Source organism: Periplaneta americana, chromosome 8 (genome assembly GCF_040183065.1).
Source record: "Periplaneta americana isolate PAMFEO1 chromosome 8, P.americana_PAMFEO1_priV1, whole genome shotgun sequence".
Taxonomy (NCBI): domain Eukaryota; kingdom Metazoa; phylum Arthropoda; class Insecta; order Blattodea; family Blattidae; genus Periplaneta; species Periplaneta americana.
Genome location: NC_091124.1, coordinates 186,551,590 through 186,579,417, shown reverse-complemented (window position 1 = coordinate 186,579,417; position 27,828 = coordinate 186,551,590). Strand labels below are relative to the sequence as shown.

At 35.3% G+C, this 27,828-nt stretch overlaps 1 long non-coding RNA gene across 1 annotated transcript in view; it reads left to right on the top strand.

Annotated features, from left to right (window-relative positions):
• The window catches only part of LOC138704356 (uncharacterized), a 964,225-nt gene that overhangs the window by 834,656 nt on the left and 101,741 nt on the right, over nucleotides 1-27,828 (top strand). Inside the window, exon 4 of the long non-coding RNA XR_011333333.1 lies at nucleotides 21,289-21,408. This is a non-coding gene — a long non-coding RNA (uncharacterized lncRNA). The remainder of the gene's footprint in view (nucleotides 1-21,288; nucleotides 21,409-27,828) is intronic.

Here is a 27,828-nt window from a genome sequence, read left to right as displayed (position 1 = left end):
CAGTGTATTAGACCGCTGCCTATTTAGCATTGTTATGAATTTGGGGAAGCGAAATCCAGTTCCTTGGGCCAGATAAAATGACTGGATGGGGAAATCATCGTGACAACCACATGTTACGCCCGTAGTAGTTGAATAATCTTTTCCCTCTGCTGAGCGTGGATGCGTCTCGGTTGAGGCCCCACGTTGGGGGCTATTTGAGGGTGGAAGCGTCTCGGTTGAGGCCCCCACGTTAGAGACCATTTGAGGGTGGAATGGGTCGTTATTGTGGTCCTCAATCGATGATGATGTACGGCTGATGTCCCTCACTCGCACCAGCCGGCAGGTCCACGGCAGTCAGCACTCGTCCTTCGAGAAGCGCGAATAGGGTAGGCAAATTTATTATTGTTTTAAGTAGTGGGCGCCAGCCCACCCTATTTCGACGCTCGGTGTGGCATGAGATCCATTCAAGGTAGCCGAGGTACAGTTGTGGTGTAGGTGTGATGTCGGGAATAATACCAAGCCGGCTACTTAGAGAAACGGCCGTGTTGATTTCGAAACTATAAGTTTATTGTCGTATTCAATTGGTAAACCCTTGAGTATGTATTTCCGGCTGAACTTGTACTTTAATAGTTGGTCGCACTTCTGTATCAACTCTATGGCAGCGCTGAATATGCTCTATTCGATACTACAAACTCCATCCTCTGTTCAATACTCTATAATCGAATCTCCTATTCGGTCACTCCGCTTTCTCTCTATCCGAACGGCCACTGATGGTAATGTTGACGTGTAGCCTCGTCGATGAAAAAGTTCTGTCTGTCGAGTCTTCGCCGGAAGAAAGACTAGTAAGTAGGGCCGTCGATACCAAAAAAAGCTCCTCTCCGCGCCTTGTCACCCTTATTTATTAAAACCTATCCTACGCTAAAACTAATTATCCTATTGGCTAACAACTACGTCATTTAACGACCTAAAATCTATTTTCTATTGGTCCCAAGTGACCTCATATGCTGGACCGAGATCTCTTCTCATTGGTCACGAAATACGTCATCTGTAAATTTAGACTTGGACTTCCCACAACATCAAATTAGTAGATTTTTCGAGAATACTCGTTCTTTTGGAAAACCCCGAGCTTTGCAATTGCTTTCCCACGAGTTCTTGTCCAATTTCCGGATTCTACGCGTGAATGAGTCTGCATACAACCCCGCACAAGGTGGCCGTAAATCTGTCCGATGATGCTAAGTGACTCAGTAAGACGAAACACCTGCATGGGGAAACTAATTCTAACAAAGTCGCTAGAACATCCCCACGAATACATGTAACTAAAATACGGTGATATCAACTTCGCTATTAAATCTGTCTCTCTGTCTCCTAGTTACTGCTTCACTGCTGAGGCATATCGGCGTGAAGCCAGCAGTCGCCTGATAGTCCTTAGTCGCGCACAGCATGATGTTAATGATAATGATAATAATGCAAAGAGAAATATTCATCTTTAGTTTGTGTGATTTTCATTACATCATCATTTAACTCGTAACAGAAATAAGTTGTATGTTAATAAATATAACTTACTGCAGTTTAACACTTAACATTGTTATGAATATCGTGTATCTTTGAATTGTTTAGGCTTTCACGCTTTGGAATTACGCTTTTGAGTAATCCATCGTGTCCTAGAACTTGATATTTCCAACGTTTCGGAACTACATACAGACTCAGTCGTCCATATTAACCTGGCGTAACGAGTTCAACAAAGTAGAGACTAGAGTCCTGCAAAACCGGTTGAAAACCGAAGAAACTTACATAGCGCTACTGAACGCCTGGCTTTATAGGCAGTATGCGAAGTACATCTGCTTGCGTACTGCCTCAGTATTCGGTTTAACGTGTATTCGAGTTGATTCGATCTGTCTTTGGGTGGAAGGCTCTGGCGTATAAAATGAAGATCACAGTGAACAATCCAGATATTACAGGTGCGGATCATCAAGAGGAACAAATAGCATGCAGCGTGAAACTACAGACTTTGTAAAGCGTAAATTGCAGAAAAAAAAAACTTTCGGTATCCACAAATTACCAAGGTTGTAATTTTTGCTTACACTAGAAAACTGAATTATAATATTACAATAATGACACACTTAAAAAACAGTAAACTCGATCAATAGTAAAACTAAAACAAAAAAACTTTATATGTTCTGAAACCTACTACAACCAATGCTTTTAGTATGTTTACTACGACTAGTCATAAACGTAATATAGGCCTAGGTTTTCCATTCATTTAAGTGAACCTTATCGCCCCGTACAATCTGCAGAGTTATTTCACTTCTACCCTGTATATGAATAGCTACTGTTTTGGAGGAATGCATTTAGAGTTAATAATTATTTAATTTTATGTTTTGTGATTAATTGTAATTCTATTTTGGATTTATTTACTTGTTATATCTCACATTATACATTATGCTTATTTCATTTTTCTACATACTGAATTGATGGATAGATCACCAAACAACTCTAGCCTCTCTAGCAACACTTGTGAAACGAATATTGGCCATTCCATGAATAAGTGTTTCCACCGAGCGTACCTTTAGACTAGTAAAATAGATTTATTAATATATAAACACAAGAAGTCAACTCTGATCATGTAGTCTATGATAATAGGCCCTAATAATACAGTAATTGTGAACATCAAATAGTTGATATTAGCACGTGTGAAATAAAATAGTTCTTTGAATGACACTTGTTTTCTCTGAAGTAGATCTTTTCTATACAGAATGATTTTTTTCTAAACCTTGCTATTCTTTTGTTATTTGTAGTTTACAAATGTGTAAATTACACTTATTTTGTACAGAACAACCACCATTGGAAGCCAAAGTAATCGTATTGTTGAAAATAACATTACTATTCATCTTTTTAAATTGATTTCTTAATAAATAATATTGCAACTGATTAAAATAATTAAAAAGCATGCAACTATTGTTTTAGAGGTAGGCCTATATATTTTCTTTTTTATTTTAAAGTACAAACGTCATAATGGACTTATGTACTTATTTCCTATTTTGTTTTAAATGAATTGTAATTATATTTTGAATATGTTTACATTATGATATTTCACATTATACATTACGTCTATTTCCTTCGATGTCACTGTGTCCATTGTTCATTTATTTGTTACTAGTCAAATTACTGCAAGTTCGAAATACAAAAATAAATGTATTAAAGTGTCAAATTATTTGTATTCCTATTTGAAGCAAACATTTTTGTAATTAATCAAAATAAATATCATTCAATATTATTACTCTGTTTGTATACTGAGAAAATGTTAAAGAGTTATTGTATGATGAAATGTACCTGGTGTTATTTGGAGATCGTATTTTCTTCTTCCTTACCATTTCTTTCTGTGTGAGATTTGTGTTCTAAATAATTCGCGATCGTACATGAACTTATGTAATATCGATCATTGGGTTATACAAATCGAACAAGATTCAGTCAATAGCCTATGTGACGAGAAAGAGTTACGACGTAATCAAATGATGAAGTTATGACGTATACTGTTTAACACTGGTATAGAAAAACGCCAGCTATATAGCGTTTATAGGTAAGAAAAATATACATGGCTTGTGCACGTCTTGTTCTGTGAAAAACTATAACATTGTTTGACATATTTATAAGCAACTTTCATTAGTAAAACTCTAAAAGTTTAAAATATAAACGATAATTATAAAGTTACTGCAAGTTCAGAATAATAAAGAAAATCTACTGTCCACATTTCACGAGATGATCCGAGCAAGGAATGCAAGGATATCCCCACTCTCACAACCAAACATCGAGACAGAACCTGGTTTGTGTGCTCTAAACTTTCGCTATCAACTACAGTGAAAACATTGTCCCTCAGTAAAACATTAACTTTGTATCCGGATTATTAATTCATACAGGCTACATATTATTATACATTTAATATCTATAATTAAGTTAATTACGGAAAGCAGTTATTCAGTGACAGTGTTATACTACACCAGTCAATGTAAATATTATATTTTTGGTTTACAGTATAGTAATTAATAATAATAATAATAATAATAATAATAATAATAATAATAATAATAATAATTTAATTTATTAATTTAATTATTTAATTTATTAAGATTTTTTTAATATGTAGAAATTAAAATTTTTATGACTATAACGCTGCATGTTATTTAAATGAAATATTAAAGCTTCATGTATACTTTTAAGCTAACTAAAGTTTTAAAGTTGTTCCCCTCTCGAAGTCACACCCGTGGTTAACTGAAGTTATTGTAAGTTTCAATAATTTAATGTTGACATTATGAGAATATTATTAAGTCAGTATAAATGAAATTAGTATTAAATTACAAAAAGTAAATAAATACCTGCGTATTTAGCAGCCCTTTCTGTAGTATTCATCAAAGGACACAATAATTTCTTCTGCCTTGCTTCTTCATCACACATCTTTATTACATTCGCTATACTTTGTCGTGATTCACTATGCATAGCTTTTCCATTTTTACGCTTTGAAAACGTGATAACTGATATGTGACACTATTGAAATCAAACAGATCTCTACTTCGCTTTAAAATTACTCAACTTAAAATTTCACTGACTAAACAACTTCGTAACTCATTGTCTAACTAAATTACTAATTTAAGATAATTGCCTGATTAAAGCGTAATACAGCCAATCTGGCACGATCTTTAAATTAACTTAAGAAATTAAAATCTGACTTAAGAATGTTTTAATGTAAACTACACTTGTTATCCACAGTATTCACAACACCAACATCATACAATAAAATCTCAACAGTAACTAAAATGCTTGCATAGTTTGCAAAACCAACGTTTTCAGGTCGCGTGTCACTGAACTTTGTCCCAGCCAGTCAATGCCACCCCCTCATCTATCTGCTCTTTCAGACGCGCTAAGTTATCGTACATTTCCTTACCCTCGTCTCTTACCCCGCAAGGACCATCCCCCCTCGCAGAGATCATCTCGTGAAGTGTGGACAGTATGTGTTATAGTGTCGAATGAACTGTAAGAATACTTGCAAACACTTTTTTTCTCAATAAGACAACGTAAATTTCCTTGTTACTCCGGTTGTGTACTCGAAAAACGTTATTTTCATGTAAATGCGCCTGATGTTCTGTCTACTCCGCAATACATCAGGCGTAATCGCTCGACAACCGAGTTATTCGGCCCGATGTTCATCGTAGCCGGTTGAGCTCCGACCGGTCGAATCTAAACCGGTTGTGTGCGCAGTTTTGCAGGTCTCTAGTAGCGACCCCTCTGGTCTTACCCTGATGATGGAATGTATATGTAGTTCCGAAACACTGGAATCAAGATCAAGGACACGGTGGATTACCCAAATACCTAATTCCTATGCATCTTAAAACTATTTATTATTTATTGATTATTCCATCGCCTTTAAGTAATATATATTATTTTAATGTACCGAAGTACATATGATATTTCCATGCAGATATTCTGCGTCATCATACGATGAAAGAGTAATGGAACGGAGAAAAATTCTCTCCGGCGCCGGGATTTGAACCCGGGTTTTCAGCTCTACGTGCTGATGCTTTATCCACTAAGCCACACCGGATACAACTCTGACGCCGGTTAGAATCGTCTCAGATTAAGCTCCAACTCTTGGGTTCCCTCTAGTGGCCGCCCTCTGCACTACGTCATAGATGTCTATGAACGCAGGACCGAAGTCCACACATGTGCTGAGGTGCACTCGATATGAGTGACTAGTTGGCCGGGATCCGACGGAATAAGCGCCGTCTTAAATCACGAAGTGATTTACGCATATCATATATATTATTTTAATGTACCGAAGTACATATGATATTTCCATGCAGATATTCTGCGTCATCATACGATGAAAGAGTAATGGAACGGAGAAAAATTCTCTCCGGCGCCGGGAGACGATTCTAACCGGCGTCGGAGTTGTATCCGGTGTGGCTTAGTGGATAAAGCATCAGCACGTAGAGCTGAAAACCCGGGTTCAAATCCCGGCGCCGGAGAGAATTTTTCTCCGTTCCATTACTCTTTCATGGCCTTTAAGTAACTTGATAGTTGATAAAGTGTCCTTAAATATATACTTAAATACCTTATGATGTCTTCCGAAACGCTTAATCTCTACAACAAAAGATGACAGCAAGGTTTTGTGTTTGGAATAAGAGGAATTTAAATGGGGGGAAATGAACTTTCAATCTCAAACCGTTCTAGTGCCGAATTGGACGCCCCTCATATGGCTGTAACAAAGTTAAAATGCGAGCTTAATTTAAGTTAGGTATTATCATTTCAGTTCCCATTTAGCCACATCAGTAAACAACACAGTTGTGTGAGTTTATGAGCGACATTTGTTGGCATCAAGTTGCAGGGAGTTGTGACGGAGCCTCACAATATTATCTAAGCTGTCATCTTCATCACAGCTACACGGCATTGTGTTCATTTTGCTCACCCTCCCCGTCTCCTGGTAACCCAACCTATCCTTCTCTCAAACACACAATAACAACAATCCAGTAAACAGTTTTCCTTGACTGGAATGGGCCGTTACTAAGACAACGAACGTCATCATCTCGTTCCTCGGTAAACAAAAGACTGTCAGATCCTAGACTTGGATGGCTATTCCCCCACCCCGCGTCCCAGTTTTGTTACCTTCATTTCTCGGTTTTCCCTGTTTTTGTTTTATTGTTTTTGTTGGGTGTGTGAGAGAGAAAATCTGATTTAGTCTAGATGTGTTTCTTGTCAGATTGGATGGTTTGTTATGTTCCCTCCGATACAGGCCTTCTCCGCCGCGTTAACTCGTAAGAAGTTCCCGTAACTGTGAAAGTAGCTGTCTATTGCTTTTCGAAGCACTGACAGGACTTTATCTACACAGAGCATCCTATCATAATGACCGTGTCTCGCTACATTTAATTTCTTCTATAAACTCACTTCGAGGTCGTTGCACACAGAAATGTCTTATTCGAAGATACAGTCTTGCAGAATTCGGTTTCTATTTATGTCGGCCAGGAAAAAAGATAGCGTTGAAATGATTGAAAGTTTCTCGAGCAAACCTTGTTCAAGTATATTTTATTATTTACGCTTCAGAGTCTATTAGAAAAGGAGGAGTGATATGGTGATAATTAGGAAACAGATTTCTAATACCGTGCCTATTTTGTTTCTTTACGTCATAGCTATCTCTACGTTTCATGTACACAACATCTCCCTATTAAAATTCTATAAGACCTAAAATGCCTAAATGAACCATAAACTCCTGCAAATGCCTAAAAACTATCTTTGTGCCTGAAAAGCGCCTTTTTAGTTTTTTGCTTATATTTAAAATACACACACATAATGGAGAAAGTTACACAATGCAGAAGTGCACGCTTTGTACAGACGTGGACAAACTATTAGCAAAATTGAAGATTTTTATTATATATTTTTACAAAATATGATTCTTCAATTTAGACTACAGTAGACATTTTTGCGTATTTCCAAATTATTAGCAAAACTGAAGATTTGTATTGTATATTTTTAGAAAATTTAACTCTTCAATTTGGACTACATTTGATATTTTTGCATATTTACAAATTATTATCAAAACTGAAGGTTTTTATTATATATTTTTACAAAATTCGATTCTTCAATTTGGAATACAGTTGAAATTTTGGATATTTTCAAATTATTAGCAAAACTGAAGATTTTTATTTTATAGTTTTACAAAATTTGACTCTTCAATTTAGACTGCAGTTGACATTTTTGCTAATTTACAAATTATTAACAAAATTGAAGATTTTTATTATATATTTTTACAAAATTTAACTCCTCAATTTAAACTACAGTTGACATTTTTGCATATTTCTGTCTATTGTAATGATAGAAATATGCAAAATTGTCAACTGTAGTCTAAATTGAAAAATCAAATTTTGTAAACAGAATTATCATAAAAATCGTCAATTTTGTTAATAATTTGTCCACGTCTGTATTCTTCGCCTGACATAATTAGGAACATTAAATCCAGACGTTTGAGATGTGCAAGGCATGTAGCTCGTATGAGTGAATCTAGAAATGCATATAGGGTTAAGGCTCATTCACAATGAAAATTAAACATTACGTAAGCGTTAACTTAAAAATGTAAACGTTACGGTGAAATCAAGAGCACGATGGGAACACACACTGTAAACATAACCACAAAGATACTTGGTAACCATGGAAACATAACAACGACGCCATTTCCTCATATTCTGTCGCATACAACGAGCTAGATACCATAGAGAGGCTAAAGACTTCTGAAAGTTGAAGACAGCTAAATTAATTTATTCTGAATTTAATGTATTTAATATTGAACAAATTTATAAGTATACGCTGTTAAAATTTTATCATAAAAATCATAATAAGTTTGTATTACAGACACACAATTATGACACAAGACGAAATATTAATTCAACATTAGTAGAACCTAAATGTCTCACATCTGCTGGTCTAAAGCATAGCATAAATTTTGGCCCTCGGTTGTACAATGCTTTAACTAAATTACACCCATAACTTCTAACATGTAACTCACTAACATATAACAAGAAAATTAGAAACGTGTTAATATCTTCAATTTGATTAAATCAATTTATAGCCTATGTGTATGAATTAATCAACCTATATCATATTTGTATTCTATAATTTTGAAATATATATTAGTCCTACTTTTCACGTGCGATATTATTCTTCTCTAGTGTTAATATTATATTATATAATTCCATTGCCGCTGTAATTATATTTTAGTTCCTATTTTATTTTACTTATTTATTTTTGTTGTTATTATTTTTTATTTTAATATTGTATCTGAACTGCGACCGAGCACGAGCGCTGCTCATTCGGTCTCAAATTTTGTTAATACTACTGTATCTTCTTTTTATATTGCTTGAATTATTTTATTTCTATTTCTCTTGTTTGTTTTGTAATTATATTCTTTATTCTGTATATTTAAACTTAAATAAAATTAAATAAATAGTTAAATAAATAGTTAAATTGAACATTGGTCCGCCATATTTTGGTTAGTCAAAACAAAGGGGCGTGGCTCGGATGTTGTAGGAAATGACTGTGATGAAGTTAGTATTATTGTGAATTGAGTTACATATTAAGACTATGTTAATAAGTAAAAAGTAAAATGCACACAAAACTTTACGTTTTATAACAACTGTAGGCCTATGTTTTATTACTTTCACTAAATATATCCCAGATAATAGATGACAAGCTATACTCAATGCAACTAAAGCAAAGCACCTAAAGACCTAAATAAATAATTTTTTGACTTCGTCACAAATTTAATTACCTTACAGCTAATCTAACCTAATATGAAATCATGTAATTCAGTGCTCACCAGGTGATTTCAAGAGAGACGACGTATGTAACTAATAGGAGTAAAATATAGGAAAGGTAGTGGCGACAATTAAAAAAAGTCCAATAATTGAGTTATTGAGAAAAATTAATTTGAAATTGTAATTAACACAGGGAACTTTTCAAAACTGCAATTATTAAAACTACAAATAACCTCTTAGCATGCAACATAATACAGACGTGGACAAATTATTAACAAAATTGACGATTTTTATGATAATTCTGTTTACAAAATTTGATTTTTCAATTTAGACTACAGTTGATAATTTTGCATATTTCTATCATTACAATAGACAGAAATATGCAAAAATGTCAACTGTAGTTTAAATTGAGGAGTTAAATTTTGTAAAAATATATAATAAAAATCTTCAATTTTGTTAATAATTTGTAAATTAGCAAAAATGTCAACTGCAGTCTAAATTGAAGAGTCAAATTTTGTAAAACTATAAAATAAAAATCTTCAGCTTTGCTAATAATTTGAAAATATCCAAAATTTCAGCTGTATTCCAAATTGAAGAATCGAATTTTGTAAAAATATATAATAAAAACCTTCAGTTTTGATAATAATTTGTAAATATGCAAAAATATCAAATGTAGTCCAAATTGAAGAGTTAAATTTTCTAAAAATGTACAATACAAATCTTCAATTTTGCTAATAATTTGGAAATACGCAAAAATGTCTACTGTAGTCTAAATTGAAGAATCATATTTTGTAAAAATATATAATAAAAATCTTCAATTTTGCTAATAATTTGTCCACGTCTGTAATTAAAGAATGACACTAATAGAAAGTTACTCGTGATCATAACTCACCACATTTATTGAGACGATAAGATACGATTAACATTATTATCAGAAACAACAGGAGCCACAGCTAGCTACACTTCTTTTCGCGTGATGGAGACATCGTGTAATCTAATATAATTTGAAACAAACATTGATCTCACACGTGTCTCGCAACTAGGCAGAGACTTTTGCAGGATAAAACTGTTCTTACATTATTTTGAACAATGACAAATTGTGTGTGATGCAAGTGCTAACTTTCCTCTTTGTTAACAAAAAGAGCCCTTTGCATTAATAAAAAGAAAAATGGAGTGGGCCCTATAAACACAATAAATACTAAACTCTTGATGGTACAAACTTATTAATACAGATATTTCGCTTATGCTCAGTCCGTCTTATCTTATAATTCTCTGGGGCAATGGTACCTGTATCGAGAGGGTTTAATTATCCAGCAACGAATATTATGATTTACGGTACATTTAATTTAAATCCGAGGGAATGGGACATTTTTGGAAATTTTAAAGTCTTAATTATTACTTTTTCATTTATAAATCAGCTTTTTACAAAACCTATAGCGAAATGTTTAAATTAAATATTGATGTATCCGAAAAATATAATTTATTTTATTTTACCTGGCAGAGTTAAGGCCTGCTCTTCCACTGACCCAAGTCTACAATTAATACAAATAAATAATAATAATGATGATAATAATAATAATAATATACTATATTTTGTGAAATATTATTATTGAAACTGTATCATACAAGAATATGAAATAAAATATTCATTGGAAACTACGGGACACCTTATTATTCAAAGAGGCCGTGTACCTTTGATAAGCACTCCTTGCGGAGGCTGGCGGTACTATAGACCGCCATGTTTTGTAGGGAACGACTCATAGTACTGTTGGCCTCCGCAGGGAGCGCTTATCAGAGATCTTTAGCCTCTCTATAGTATCTAACTCGTTGGTCGTATACTTCAGCGGTCCACGATTGTGTTCTGTTTGCAAATCACGTAAGCATAAGCATGAAAGTTTGGAGTGTGCAAACTTTCATGTTAACGTCATATGGTAATGTTTATGTCAATGCTTATGTGAATCACTGTGAATGATCCCATTTGGTAGCCTGGGCGCAAACTTCTGTGTTTATGTTACGGTTATGTTTAATTTTCATTGTGAATGAGTCTTTAGTTGAGAGGTCGGAGAGAAAAATACCTTTGGGGAGTCCGAGACGTAGATGGGAAGATAATATTAAAATGGATTTGAGGGGGATGGGATATGATTGTAAAGGCTGGATTAATCTTGCTCAGAATAGGAACCGATGGCGGGCTTATGCGAGGGCGGCAATGAACCTCTAGGTTCCTTAAAAGCCATATGTTAGTAATATATACGCAAGGCAAGGCTTAAAAATATGGGTTCAATGAGAAAGTATCCGTTACGTTTCAGTATATTATTACTGGGAGAAAATGTGAGAGCAACCATTCCAAGTAAAGGCTGGTTCACAATAAACCGGGAACGGAAACGACAACGAGAACGGAAACGGAAATAATATTGATATAAATGTATTTAAATATGAGCATTCATAATAGTTAATTGTGAATGCTCCCATTGAAAAACATGTATTTTAATAGTATGTCTCATTGTCGTTTCCGTTCCCGGTTTATTGTGAACCAGCCTTAATAGGTAACTTATGTGCTATTTACAATAAATAACACATTACACATATATATTATTACAGGAGTAGATATTCAATTACCTTCAAGCATGAAGAAAAACAAATTCAATCATTATATTACAGTATATCCTAAGCATAAAATTAAAAATAAACTGCGATGCCACTTTTGAAAAATTGATCAGTAATTTATCTAATGATTGAATTACCTTATTTGCAGATTTACAATTCATGATGTTTGTGTCAAGTAATTCGGTTACAATATATATATATATATATACATACTAGGTTCAAAAAGTTCCCGGAATTTGCTAGCATCATAGAAACAACGTACCTTAAAAACTATTCTACAGCATTTCCTTCAAAATAGTTGCCTTCCGCAACAACACACTTTTGCCAACGCGTGTAGAGTTCCTGGAAGCAGGCCTGGAAGCCATTTTGTGAAACCCGTCTTAGTGCTCTCGTCGCGTTTGCGATAACCTCTTCAGCATTGAATATCCGTCCTTTCAGATGACTTTTCAGACGGGGAAACAGAAAGTAATCAGGTGGTGAGAGATCAGGAGAGTATGGTGGGTGATCCAAAGCAGTTATGTTGTGCCTGGCAAGAAAATTCTTTACAATAATTGCGCGATGAGCAGGTGCATTGTCATGCATAAGGAACCAGTTGTTTTCTACCCACTTTTCTGGACGTTTCCTTCTCACTGCGTCCCAGAGGCGACGGAGGGTTTCTACGTACAATTCTTTCGTTACAGTACGACCTTCTGGAATGAACTCATGGTGCATGAGACCCTGAGAGTCGAAGAAAACTTCCAACATAACTTTGCTTTAAGTGAGCTTAAATGCGACAGGCTCATGTTAGTAGATTTACTGGCATGAAAAAGAACTCCTGCGGGACAAAATTCCGGCACATCCGGCGATGCTGATATAACCTCTGCAGTTGCGAGCGTCGTTAAATAAAACATAACATTTAAAATAACTTTGCCTTTGGAAGTGTGCCTAGGAAATTTTTGCTTCCGAGGAGATGTTTTCGATTTCCACTCAGATGACTGTCGTTTAGGGACTGGGTCGTACAAGTAGCACCAGTTTCATTTTGTTTAAGAAATCACCATCTTCATCAGCCATACTGATCATGTCCCCAGCAAAACACAGAACTTGATGTTTGTACTTTGCTCTGTGGACATAATTACAAAATGCGACGAACAAACGAAACACTATGATAAACAATTGCCTACAACTCAAAACCAATAATTGCCATTATCAACAAACTTTAAGGAAATGACATCATGAATGTTACCAACAAAACAAATGTATAATATCCCTTGTTATATATTAATACGAAAAATGGTAGTAAAATTCCGGGAACTTTTTGAACCTAGTAGTATATATATATATGAGTGTTTATTTTCAGTTATATTAACTATCGTTTTGCAAATAACTGTATCAGAACATGTCCTAATAAGGCGAAAACGTTAATACAAGATATTACTGCAATACTTCACATGTTTTAACGCATGTTAACGTAGCTATTCTACCTTCACTCTGAGAAAAACGAGGGGAAGGGGTGCAATAAGTGAGTAAGCTACCGAAGCAGTGTTTGTTGTTACACAACTTCATACCCGACTAAGAATGCAGCGTTGCAACATCTGCTAGAGTACGTTACTTAAACGTCACATTTACAATGTATGTTTATTTTCACTAATTACATTTGTCATTGTTGTTAGGCTATGATATTATTATTATTATCATTATTGTTACTACTACTACTACTACTAGTACTACTACTTACTTACTGGCTTTTAAGGAACCCGGAGGTTCATTGCCGCCCTCATATAAGCCCGCCATTGGTCCCTATCATCATATCCCACCTCCTTCAAATCCATTTTAATATTATCTTCTCATCTACGTCTCCCTAAAAGTCTTTTTCCCTCCGGCCTCCCAACTAACACTCTATACACATTTCTGGATTCGCCATATACGTGCTACATGCCCTGCCCATCTCAAACGTCTGGATTTAATGTTCCTAATTATGTCAGGTGAAGAATACAGTACGTGCAGTTCTGTGTTGTGTAACTTTCTCCATTCTCCTGTAACTTCATTCCTCTTAGCCCCAAATATTTTCCTAAGCACCTTATTCTCAAACACCCTTAACCTATGTTCTCTCTCAAAGTGAGAGTCCAAGTTTCACAACCATAAAGAGCAACCGGTAATATAAATGCTTTATAAATTATAACTTTCAGATTTTTGGACAGCAGACTGGATGATAAAAGCTTCTCAACCGAATAATAACACGCATTTCCCATATTTATTCTGTGTTTAATTTCCTCCCGAGTGTCATTTATATTTGTTACTCTTGGTCCAAGATATTTGAAGTTCCCCACTTCTTCAAAAGATAAATTTCCAATTTTTATATTTCCATTTCCTACAATATTCTCGTCACGAGACATAACCATATACTTTGTCTTTTCGGGATATACTTCCAAACATATCTCTTTACTTGCTTCCAGTAAAATTCCCGTATTTTCCCTAATCGTTTGTGAATTTTCTCCTAATATATTCACGTCATCCGCATATACAAGCAGCTGATGTAACCCGTTCAATTCCAAATCCTCTCTGTTATCCTAGACTTCCCTAATTGCATACTCTAGAGCAAAGTTAAAAAGTAAAGGTGATAGTGCATTTCCTTGCTTTAGCCCACAGTGAATTGGAAACGCATCTGACAGAAACTGACCTATACGAACTTTTATTATTATTATTATTATTATTATTATTATTATTATTATTATTATTATTATTAACCCGCCAGTGAACGGGTCATGAAATGTTAAGTAACTGCAAGGGTTGGGTCCATCAGACCCAGTTTATAAAAATATAAACAAGTATATTTATTTGAGTCATATAGTCTAATAATAATTATATTCTCCTATAATGGTATCATAAATTTGAGAATTCTTCAAAATTTCAGACTAGTATAAGCTATAACTATTGAGTCATAACCAATACAGTCATTCGCTATCTGTGTCTTGTGTCTTTTCTTGCACGGCACTTAAAATGATTATCAATGTAGGGGATATGTGGTTGTTGTAACATTCATATATGGTGCCTCGTATTATGTGACGTCCGAAATCCTCAAGATTCTTCAGTTTCCTAACTGTAATGCAGTGTGAGTTTTTTTTTTCAAGAGTGTTATACTCGGTTATATTGATAGAAATTATTTTCTGCACTAACTATCTTGAAATAGCAGTAGTGCGAATAGTTTGAGCAATTGGTGAAACACATTTGCCTTCGCCTTCACTGGAAAAACAGGTATACAATTTTTATGATATGTGCAGCTTGTCTCTGTAAAGAATGATATCTTCCAGCAGGAGAAGTACGAACATTACAATTATTGTCATCACTAGACAGTGGATGCGGGATGACTTATCGTTGAATGTAAGTACACATTTACTGTATGTCACATTTTTTTTTTCATTCAGACCACTGGCTCAACAGGTTTTAAACGTAAACAGACGACGTCAACATGCTACTGCATCTCAGTACAGTCAGAAGGAAAAGAAAAATGACGTACTGTAGCAAATACATCGTCATCATTGATGCAATTACCAGCGTTGCAGTAAACGACGATATATTCTCGTAAGTTGTCGAAGCTGAATCGTCTTCGCCTATCGCTTAAACAGTTTTGTAATGAAAGAATTTCTGAAGAAAACCTCTAAAATGGGGATCACTCAATTTCTTTAGAGGAATATTTGCACTGAGCATCATGTTGCACGTGTCGTTTAGACCCGCACAACTAAATGATGATGATGTTGATGATGATGATGTAGAGGTTTTCTCAGATTTCATTTCAACGCATTTCCTGTGCGATATACTGTTGCAATGTTTCTCTATAGCCTGAGTTGTTCTGGTTTTTATTTCAATTTTACATACATTACACACGATATTGTCTTCGTTAATACATAAAATGTCACTCTCATACTTCTTAATTGCATTTCGCATCTCTGAGCGAATTTAACGTTTTGACTTTGACATTATGAATGGATCAGCACTACACTATTCAACTCGTACTAAATACTTGAGCAGGATAACACAACTGCATACATTGCGTTGCAATGTGGACCGGGGTTCCTTCGTTATGTACGCTGCTGTACTCGCCTTTTACACAAAAGACGGACGGCGCGGCACGTGCCATATACTCCGATACGAAACAACTACACTTTTCCTTAAGTCATCCCGCATACACTTTATAGTCATCACCAAAGCTCGGAACTTGGGGACTTGTGTCTTTGAACGTGGCTAAGCGACCGGACTTCAATGTCAACAAACTCCCGCTTCCAGCACGGAGGTACTGTCAGGTCTGCTATAAAAGTGGTTCCTGGCTGGAACAACATAATGATAATATTATGATAGGTTGAAACATCTAATTTTATAGCATATATATATATATAAAACATGCAAAATACATCAAATTTACAGTTCTGCTCTGTACATTTCATTACAGTGTATGACTACATGCATTCAAAGATTTTCGAACCCATAAATTCTTCGTCTGTTAGTTAAACATGATTTGAAACGAAGGAAACTTATTTCCACGTCACATGAAGTGACGGGAGCAAACTTTAATTTTTTTATTTTATTTATTTTAACTAGCTACCTAATGAGTACAAATTGCATTTATAAAATAAAAATGTTTCTAGCCACTACCGTAAGAGTCAGGCTCGTGTACGGTGTGGTCTTAGTGAATAATATAACATAAAATTTACAAGGACAGTTTACTAAATACAGTAATTAACTTAATTCAAACCAATAAATAGAACACAAGAGCAAGAATAAAGAAGAAAGGGAAAACGAGAGAAAAATACACATTTAACATAAATTGACAATCCGACAGAAGCCAGTGATATTCAATAAAAACACGAATATAGTCGATAGAAATAAAAGGTAAAAAAAGTACATTTGTTACTATTATATATCATGGATAATTTTACAAAATTCTTTTTTAAAAGTTTCAATTTTAAAAAATTTCAAATTTGGAAAATGGTTTGAAATTTTATTATAAAGTCTTGGGCCTAAATAAAACACTGAATATTTCACTGTCACTGTTTCCTGTTCGATTTTCAGCAGATCTCGTATCTGAGAAAGATATATCCTAATTTTTCTCGCAAATAGTTTTCAATTAGTGTATCACTACTAGGGAAGGTCCCTCTACGACTTGATCCATGGCTATGGACAAATTCTCCATCAATTTAAAGGACTGCAATGTCTTTCAATGAATGCCCGTTTCCAGCTCTAGTTTATGTGTGGTACAACTTACAAGATATAAACTCTGCATTAGAAGAAAATAATGTATCTCCTCAGAATTCCTCCACGAAATTCTGTACCTAAAATTTAAGAAATGCATTTTCAAACTTCCATAACACCCATTCGAATAACACGTATTTTCTAATTCCTCAAACAGACCGTTTACCTGTAATTCTCTTAATGTCACTGGCTTCGACGTGACACAGTTTATTCGTTCGTCTTCTTGCCATTCGATGTGACCACTTTCTTAATACAAACGACTGTCCCTGAGCACTTGCAGCGTGAGCTTTGTATACGTTATGCCTGTAACCTTACTCAAGCACACGACACACAAGTCCCCAAGATCCGAGCTTTGGTCATCACTATACTGTTCACTCTTCAACAGACTCCAGTGGTCGCCACATATTTCACTAATTTTAATGTACACTAAGAAAGGTAAACAGATAATGCAAACTATGTGCACTCCAAGTCGTTACAGAACTGGCAACTATGTGATGTTTACCTCTGCGTGGGACGAAAGAAACCGCAGTAACTTGCGTGGCCTTCTGTTTTCGGCCCCCACCCCCTGGTTTTTCTCCGAGTGAACGTACAATGAACTGAAAACGATAAGTCATATGATTGAAAATGAGCACTCTTTATACAGGGACATCATTTTATTTTTACTAACATTTCTGATATTAACCTGCCTATACCTTTGAATCAACGGTTGCTAACCCCTTCCATGACTGGGGTTCGATGGCGTAATATACAAACAAATTACTTTACTAGGTATAGGAGGGAAGAAAAGTAATTCATCCATTTACGTAAAGTATGAAATATCACGCATTTGAGTTTGATAATTTTCATTAGGTTTTTGTTTAATCAAAATACAGTACAGTATTAACAATGAATGTTTTTACTCACGAACTGAGCTGCCCATACGAACGAATTCATTATGCAGTGTATATTATACTGTCTGTAGCACATTAGCGTAAACTATAGAGAATGAAGTTAAATTGAAAAATAATCATGATATGGATATTTAAACACATTTTTCAAAATGGTGGCGGTTCAATTCGATTAATGTATGTAATTCCAATTACCAGTTTCGTCCTTCGTACTAGTAGGCCTAACTCATGTTGAAATAATTCTGTACCTACTCTATAAAAGAGTACCTTACGTACTGTAAATTCAATCTTCACTTCTGCTCGATCCGAAAAGATAAAATTACTCAGACATACTATCTACTGTCCGTCCAAGTGATTATGTCGCAGGATCGTAGAAAGAAGGGAAATCACGTGACAGTTAATTACTTAACGAGGCCCTTTTATTTAAGTTGTTTTAAACAGTTGTATGGGTATAATATTACGTATATGTCCAATTCCTAACAGAAATTAATGTTCTCAGAAAAGAGCTAAGACAGCCCAGCCACTAGCCTTTACCGAGGGGTGAATAGAAGCAGGTGGGGAAAACCGGAATGCAACGTAGGCAAATGGACGACAGTACCTTTGCGAAAATGATGCAATATTGAAAGCTCTTTCGTCATTGGAAAACGCGAACATATTTTTGGAACGTACTGTGACGGTAAGGCTACTATGACTTGGATCTGTGTGGAAGACGGTTGAACTTCATTAGTAGAAGGGGGTGGGAGTGAAGTACATTCAAAAACTCAGGTACAATAAAAATTGAAGTAAAAATGAAATGATGTCCCTGTATGTCATTTACAGAATATATTAAGGTAATAAATATTGCTGTTTGAATAATGGGCATGAGTGTATTAAATAATACTTTATACAGTGATGGTCATAGTCGGAGTATTGAACTTGGAAACTGGTGGAATTTTTCTTTGGCCTAATGTCTTCGATAGGAAAGGTTAATTGCTAACGAATCAGCTGAGCAGAAAAATTTCTGACTCGTTGTCGGAAATAAGAACAGCCAGGTGTCCGTAACTTAAAAAAAATTCTGGATGTTTTAGATACTTTTCGTAAATTAAATGCTATGTCGCCTAAGTAATAATTTTAATAGAAGTCATCCTCTTTATTAACAGCAGCTCGTTCTGCAGTAGCCTGTAGTTCAAGGAATAGCCGTAATCTTTGAAGCTCATTGCTCTGTTTACTAGAACGTCCCACGCTGCTTCCATTTGGCCTACATATTCAGCAGCTGCGTGGGAATAGGAAGATTATCCATTTTCATACTTTTAAGTCAGTTTCTCCGAACTTCATTAAAATTCTGCTAGTACTATGTAATTCTCAGAGTAAGTAACAGTTTATTTTGTGATTTAGAAGGATGTATCCTGTATCGTAACATAAACAAATTCTGTTTTTTTTTTTAAGTCGTTCAGCCGGATGTTTTGGTAAAGGGTGCAATTTTTAGAGCCGTGGAGAATTCTTGGGATATACGCGACATTTGAAACTTTAAAAACGTGTTTCTTTTCCTTATACCGGAGTCCTCATTCTAAGTGGAGTTACTCCGCACCCGTCAAGGTCAAACTACATTACACACAAGCGATATGTTTTCAGTCAGTATGAGAGATAAAGCAGAGAGATAGGTTTGGAAGTAAATCCCGAAAAGACAAAGTGTATGATTTATGTCTCGTGACGAGAATATTGTACGAAATGGAAATATACAAATTGGAAATGTATCTTTTGAAGAGGTGGAAAAATTCAAATACCTGGGACCAACAGTAACAAATATAAATGATACTCGAGAGAAAATTAAACACATTATTCGGTTGAGAAGCTTCTATCACCCAGTCTGCTGTCAAAAAATCTGAAAGTTAGAATTTATAAAACAGTTATATTACCGGTTGTTCTTTATTATTGTGAAACTTGGACTCTTACTTTGAGAGAGCAACATAGGTTAAGGGTGTTTGAGAATAAGGTGCTTAGGAAAGTATTTGGGGCTAAGAGAGATGAAGTTACAGGAGAATGGAGAAAGTTACACAACGCAAAACTGCACGCATTGTATTCTTCACCTGTCATAATTAGGAACATTAAATCCAGACGTTTGAGATGGGCAGGGCATGTAGCACGTAAGGGCGAATCCATAAATGCATATAGAGTGTTAGTTGGGAGGCCGGAGAGAAAAAGACCTTTGGGGAGGCCGAGACGTAGATGGGAAGATAATATTAAAATAGATTTGAGGGAGGTGGGATATGATGATAGAGACTGGATTGATCTTGCTCAGGATAGGGACCAATGGCGGGCTTATGTGAGGGCGGCAATGAACCTCCGTTTTCCTTAAAAGCCAGTAAGTAAGTAAGAAAGTAAGTCTAGTAACGGTTCCCTTGTAAATAAGTCAATATTTGGGTAAATTGACCAATCCTAACATAAAAAACCAAGCCTAACCTAAACAAATAAAATATAACTTAGACCAGAACAAAGCAAATTAAATCAATACCAGTCTAAGTGATGAAAACTTACAAAAATCACTCGGATATATAGAATAGAAGCAATGTACTCAAATCACTGCACAATAAACAGCTTATTCCTTGAATAGAGCACAAAAATTTCTAATACCAAATTAATCCCAAATGTATATATTTTTTTTCTAAATACTATGACTGCTTTAATCGATATGTACTAGGTATGCGTAGGACTTAGATTCTTATTCCTATACTAGACAAACAGATAAGAAATGATTAATCCTTTTTCAGTTTCTAAATAAAATTGACTGCTTTCTTGCTAAATAAATGAAAGTTTAACACGTGTCGTTATTTCCTGTTATTTGGATATTTGGCAACCCTGCGTCTGTCGCTAAGAGATGGAAGCTGCTTTTCAGACCTGTGTTCACGTGTGTATTCGTAGCTGAGCCAGCGATGCGCTGTTGCGAAATTACGCAGACTTTCAGCCTAATTTTCTAATTAATCATTCATTAATTACACAACGCGTACTAGGCTTTTAGTTTATCTTAATGTATTATATTACCCCTTTCAATCAGAAGAGTTATATGACTTCCACCTTGTGTTGGTACCTCTATAGAATCCGTTGAGACTGCAGTACGTGCTTACATCCATCACGTGCAACTGAAATACTGTAGAGTACAAGAAACGGCGTAGATCACTCATTATCCGGATTCTAAACTTTACTACCCATTTTCGCGGCAAATACACATTTAAACATAATTTTTCTTCTTTGAAATCTATTAAATTCCATATCCTGAAATTGATGAATTGTATAATTGTCAATTAATGAAACTATTATATTTTCAGATTGGTATAGAGACCTGCTGGGGATGAAAGACCATGAGTTCGAAAACAGACAACAGTTCAAGCGCTGCTAGATGAGGCCAGGTTCCCTCGTGATTCACTCGTTCTGCAGCTAGTTAGAAGGTAAGGAACAAAACTTCGTTAAGATTCATTTTTAAATATTGTCACATGATTTAAGGCGGAATTTTCCTGTGATCTGGTTCTAATGAATAGGCAAATTCACGCATACGGAATGAGTGACGAATTCTGTGTTTTAAGGGGAGAGGATGGTATTTTTTGATGAAATATAAATAAATTAAAAAATATTCTTTAAAAAGCTCTGTGATATGTGTGCAATGCATAGGATAACATTTTGTATGTATTTGTGCCCTTATCGGATGTTGAGTCGCCATTTTTAAACTTACTGCGTCATGGATTTTTAAATCACTCGCCCACTTAAATTTTTTTTTTCTTTAAAATACCCTTTGATATATGTGGAATGCATTGTATAACATTTGTGGGTATTTGTTCCCTTATCGGATGTTGAGACGTCATTTTTTAAACTTCCTGCGCTTTGGATTGTTAAATCACACGCCCGCTTTTATCGGTTTCCAGTAACTTCATTTTTTTGTTATATTGCCTGACAAAAATGGATATAATTTCTGACCTATTAAAGATACATGAATGAAATTTAGAACACACATTCTTTAGACTATTAGGAAACTTTTCTCTGTAACAGAATTTCGTTAATTGGTTTCATTTAAAAAATACGTCCGTTTGTTTGCAAGAAAGGAAATCAGAAAATTGTTATTAAATTTTATTTTTTGGTTTACAAACGTAGGGACCAATATCAAGATTCTGTTACAGACAGTTTGTAGAACATGCTTTTGCAAATACATTGCGAAGAACTGTTTAAATCTATTTTTAAAAACGGTTTAGATATATCGGTTTTAGTACAATCCTGCATTGGGTATATTATTTTTTTTCAAATTTGGGCCCCCAAATATTTTTTTTAAATTTTTATTTAGTTGAGTTGCCAGAGCTATGAGCTCTCTACATACAAAAAATTAATATTTTACACCAAATAGGAAAAAAGTTTAAAAAAATACCATCCTCTCCCCTTAAATTACAGATTATATACTTATTGTTATTTTTAAACATGCAATGAAGGTATTCATTGGAATCGACCTAGGCTGATCTGACTAAAGTAACATAAACATAAAGTAATTCAGCCTAACTCAATCTAGCAGAATAAAATGCAGAGGTCCACTGCATTTCTGAAGACGACTCTCACAGAAGAGCGGATATAATAGCAATAAACAGGCAACAACAAAAGGCTATTATCATAGATCCAACTATACGCATGGAGAGAGATTTAAACCAAGCTCGTCAGGTTGATCATGAAAAGAGGGCCATTTATGAACCTTGTATTCCCTACCTTAGTGCCAAGTATAACATCCCTCTCTTCAATTGGTCAGTGACAGGTTTATTTTTTGGTGCTCGGAGTTCTTTACCAAAATTTACATATAATTTTTTAAAACAATTATCAGTATCATCTTTTGAAATTCAAAAAATCATCTCGCAAATTCTTAAAGATTCCCTGCAGATTATACAGTTTCATTTATACCACTCAGAAGACCTTAATTAAGGATATGCTAATTTTGAATAAAATCTTTTATTTATAAGTATAATTTTATAGTCATCTTCTAAGATTTAATTTTATAATTGATAATCAATAGTGCTTAATTATTACATTTTATTTTTATAACAATATTAATATTTAATTAATTATATTTATTTGCTATTAATTTCCGGATCCTCGTGGTCATCCTTAATTGAGGCCGGACGAGCTAGTTCTCGCTCTCTCATGTTAATTGTATCAATTCATATGTTGATGAATGTCATTTTTATTGCATTTTTCACCAATAGAAGATAGATGTTTTTACCAAAATATTATTGACTAATAATAATATCTTCTTTTTCTTCCTCAATCTTTTGGCTAAAAATCCGGGGTAACATTATGAGTGTATGCTTCCTGAGAGAATTTATAAAGTTATTAGTGCGTGATAACTCAAATATAATATTTCATTCACTTTCACATCGGATTAATAATATATGTATCAAGTTTTTCATCTCGTTGGAAGAGGATGATGAAGGCACGTATAAAAAATTAAATTTACAAGAGTTTAAATATACAATATATTACATGACCAGTAAAAAAATTTAAGTAGGAAATATATATTATTTTAATGTACCGAAATATGATATTTCCATGCAAACATTCTGCGTCATCATACGATGAATTTTTCTCCGTTCCATTACTCTTTTATCGTATTAAGTAGGAAAGATTTTCCGGAAGAACCGATCGTGCACAGATGACATATTCATCATAAGGCAATTAAGAGAAAAGGCATTAGAATTCAACAAACCAGTTTACTTTTGTTTCATTGACATCGAAAAAGCCTTTGAAAATATTAGATTAAAATTTGTCATACGAAGTCTTGAAAAACAAAATACACCTAATGGGATTATACACCTCATCCAAGATATGCATGCATATATATACATATATATACACACGCATATATATATATATATATATATATATATATATATATATATAATTCTTGTAATGTAAAATTGGATGGTAAATGGTAAACTCAGTAAAATACGAGGCGCATCCAGAAAAGTAAGTTTCCCGATTTTTTTTCCCCTTGAAAGTAAACGTAATTAGCCGTGTCAATTGCGCATGCTTAACGGATATATGGCGTATCAATCATATGCCAGCCGGACAGGTCCCGCCTGGTGCCAGTAGCGTGGCAGCAGTGGTCCGAAATGGAAGCTCTTATTCCTTCTCCCGCCGCCTGCGAGGTTCGGTCGATGATAAAGTTCTTTAATGCACAAAGCATTGCGCCAATTGAAATTCATCGGTAGCTCTGTCAGGTCTATGGGCCGAATTTCATGAGTAAGCAGATGGTGCGTCGCTGGTGTAGGCAGTTTTCCGAAGGTCGTCAAAGTGTCCATGATGAAGAGCGCAGTGGGCGACCGTTCCATATCAATGATGATCGTGTTGAGCTGGTGCGGCAGTGCATCATGGAGAACCGTCGCTTCACGATTACGGAGCTGAGCAGCCATTTTCCGCAGATATCGCGATCCTTGTCGCATGAGATTGTCACTAAGTGTTAAAAAAAGTGTGTGCCAGGTGGGTGCCGAAAAACCTGTCACCCGAACACAAAATGCAACGTTTAGGAGCAGCACTGACATTTCTGCAACGGTATCACGATGACGGCGACGAGTTCCTCGACAGGATCGTCACGGGCGATGAGACTTGGATTTCGGACTTCACCCCGGAAACCAAGCAGTAGTCAATGCATTGGCGGCATAGTGGATCTCCGGTCAGGACGAAATTCAAACAGACGCTGTCGGTACGGAAAGTGATGTGCACGGTGTTCTGGGACAGGAAGGGCATTCTGCTCATTGACTTCCTTCCAAGAGGTGAAACAGTGAACATTGACCGTTACTGTGAAATACTGCGAAAATCGCGATGTGCCATTCAAAACAAGAGGTGTGGAATGCTTACTGCAGGTGTTGTGCTCCTCCATGACAATGCTCGTCCACATACGGCTAGGCGCACAGCAGCTGTTTTGACGGAATTTGGCTGAGAGTTGTTTCATCATCCACCCTACAGTACTGATCTTGCTCCCAGCGATTTTCACGTTTTCTTGCACCTCAAGAAATTCCTGTCCTCCGGTGAGCGTTTTGGCAACGACGAAGAGCTGAAGACGTCTGTCACACGCTGGTTCCATTCACAGGCGGCAGAGTTCTACGACAGAGGGATACAAACGTTGATCCCACTATACAAGTGTCTCAATTCTGATGGTGGCTATGATGAAAAATAGCTGAAACATTGCTATACCTGTTGCCAATAAATGTTTTCCTGAAAGTGTGTGTTCTTTTTTTTTAAATAGGAAAACTTACTTTCTGGATGCGCCTCGTACTACCAACAAATAAGGGAATCCGTCAAGGCCTCTCTCAGCCCACTCCTTTTTAATATTTCAATGAATGATATAATTTTAGAATTGAAAGGACTTCGTGGTTTTAAAATAGGAAATAAGAACGTAAATGCATTATGTCATGCTGATGATACAGTGTTAATAGCTGATTCATAGGATTCGCATCAACGACTGCTCTATAAATTTGCTCAGACATGCGACAAATGCAACTTGAAAATATCTACAAAGAAAACTAAAGTATTAACTGTTTCTAAAAAACCAATCAGATGTAAATTGCAATTATATGATAAGGTCGTAGAACAAGTGAATCACTTCCAATATCTAGGTGTTATGATAACAAGCCATAAAGACCTAATAGCTGAAGTTATCAACAGCTAGTGAAAGCATCACGAATCTCAGGATCCCTGAACGATACCATCTGTAATAATAAATATCTACAATTAGAGACGAAACCCGTATATATAAAACAGTAGTACGGCCAATTTTAATACATGGTGCCGAAACCACTAGATTAAAACAATTGATAAATAGTGTAGAAATGAAAACATTAAGGAAAATTGTTGGAAAAACGAGACTGGATAAAATAAAAAATGCGGACATAAGGAACCAATGCCAAATACAAGAAACAGGTGAATGGGTAGAAACACGAAGATCGCAATGTGCAACACACGTGTCAAGGATGCCTGAAGATCGTATGACTGGAATAATAAGGGACAGCATATCAGGAGTCCCGGTCGTCCTAAAAGAAGATGGAGCGACTCCCTGGAACTAACAGGCATTAGGCCTACATCAAGAAGAAGGAGAAGAAGATATTTTACATACTCTTCGGTCATTGATGTTTTAGCCATTAAGAAGTTCTAGAATCTGTCCAGGTTGGAACCAGTGACCTGTTGAAAGAGGAAAATAAAGGTATACATCAAAAATTAAATTTGCAATATTTAAAGGACACATTAAGTTGCCGGTAAGTAATTTTAAGTAGGAAAACTTTAGAGAGGCTTAGTTCACTTGTGTTTTAACCAGTAGAAAAGGTATGCCAGGCTCACAGATATTTTGCGTTGACTGTACACGAGATAGGATCCAAAAACCAAAAAGGAAAATAAGCGTTATTTACTATTTTATGAATTAAAATTGATCAACTTAGTATGCGAATTTACGAGTTAGGTGAGATGTTACTCGTAGGTTTCGCATTATTTATTACCTATCGAACTGTTAAAATTCGACGAATATGACACGAATCAGCGCCACTATGTAGTTCACCGTCATTACAAATTGATTGATGGTTACGTCTGTAACACGCTATCTAATTTATCTGTTCTCCAAACGGTTTTATTCTACTAGCCATTAAATGAGTTATGATTTGGAATTTTTATGTAATTAATGTTTATTGCAATAATGACCTTAAACAATATTTAACAGATAGCCTAGTACTCGTTGGCATTCGTGGGCGCGTATTGAAATGCAGTCCATCTTGTTTAAATAGCTTTAATTTAAATATGTTGAAACAAATTATGATAATACTGAACATAAATAGTTATAATCAGTGACCCAAAAATGTAATATATGTGCTAAATTCCACAATTATTTCGTGTTGGAATGTTATTGAAAACATTAAAAATATTTGTGAATCACTGCACCACAATGTGTTACGCTACTCCAAACGCATACAGTAGGAGCATAGCGTATGCGGAACCATTAGGAGAACTCTGCACAGTAAAACTACAGTATCGCTCACTGGTTGCAGTGAATTGGGTTATTTTACGGCGCTGTATCAACATCTAGGTTATTTAGCGTTTGAATGATATGAAGGTGATAATGCCGGTGAAATGAGTCCGGGGTCCAGCACCGAAAGTTACCCAGCATTTGCTCGTATTGGGTTGAGGGAAAACCCCGGAAAAAACCTCAACCAGGTAACTTGCCCCGACCGGGATTCGAACCCGGGCCACCTGGTTTCACAGCCAGACGCGCTGACCGTTACTCCACAGGTGTGGACTGGTTGCAGTGAATCAATTCTGCAGGCAGCAGCAGAGAATAAGAAGGGGTGAGCAAAGCGAACTCTATTGGCCTGTCACTGCATGATAAATTAAACTGTTTTTAAATAATAGATAACCTGTTACATTCATACAAGATAACATAAATTCAGAACAAGTTTTGTGGAGTGTACCTCTCTAATAAATTTAATGAATTACAAAATAATAGGCTACAATAAATAATAAACATAGATTCTCCTTAACTTATATAGTTTCAGATAACAGCTGGAATATAATTAATTTTTATATAATTACCTAATAATCCAACTAGTATAAAACGCTGTTTTGTTTCACAAAAGTGAAAGAAATTACAGGACATTGTGTATTCGGAAAATTGAAATAATAGGATTGCAACAAATGATAAACCTACCTAAGCCTACCAAATTAATTACTATGTAACTGTTACGTACTTACTAATGTACTTATTTTGTGAACAGCACATTTCTATAAACTTTTCGTCTAATACAGAAGTGTTTTTTCTTGTTTTTGGTATTGGTTCTGTGCGGAAAACAAGCAAATACGCT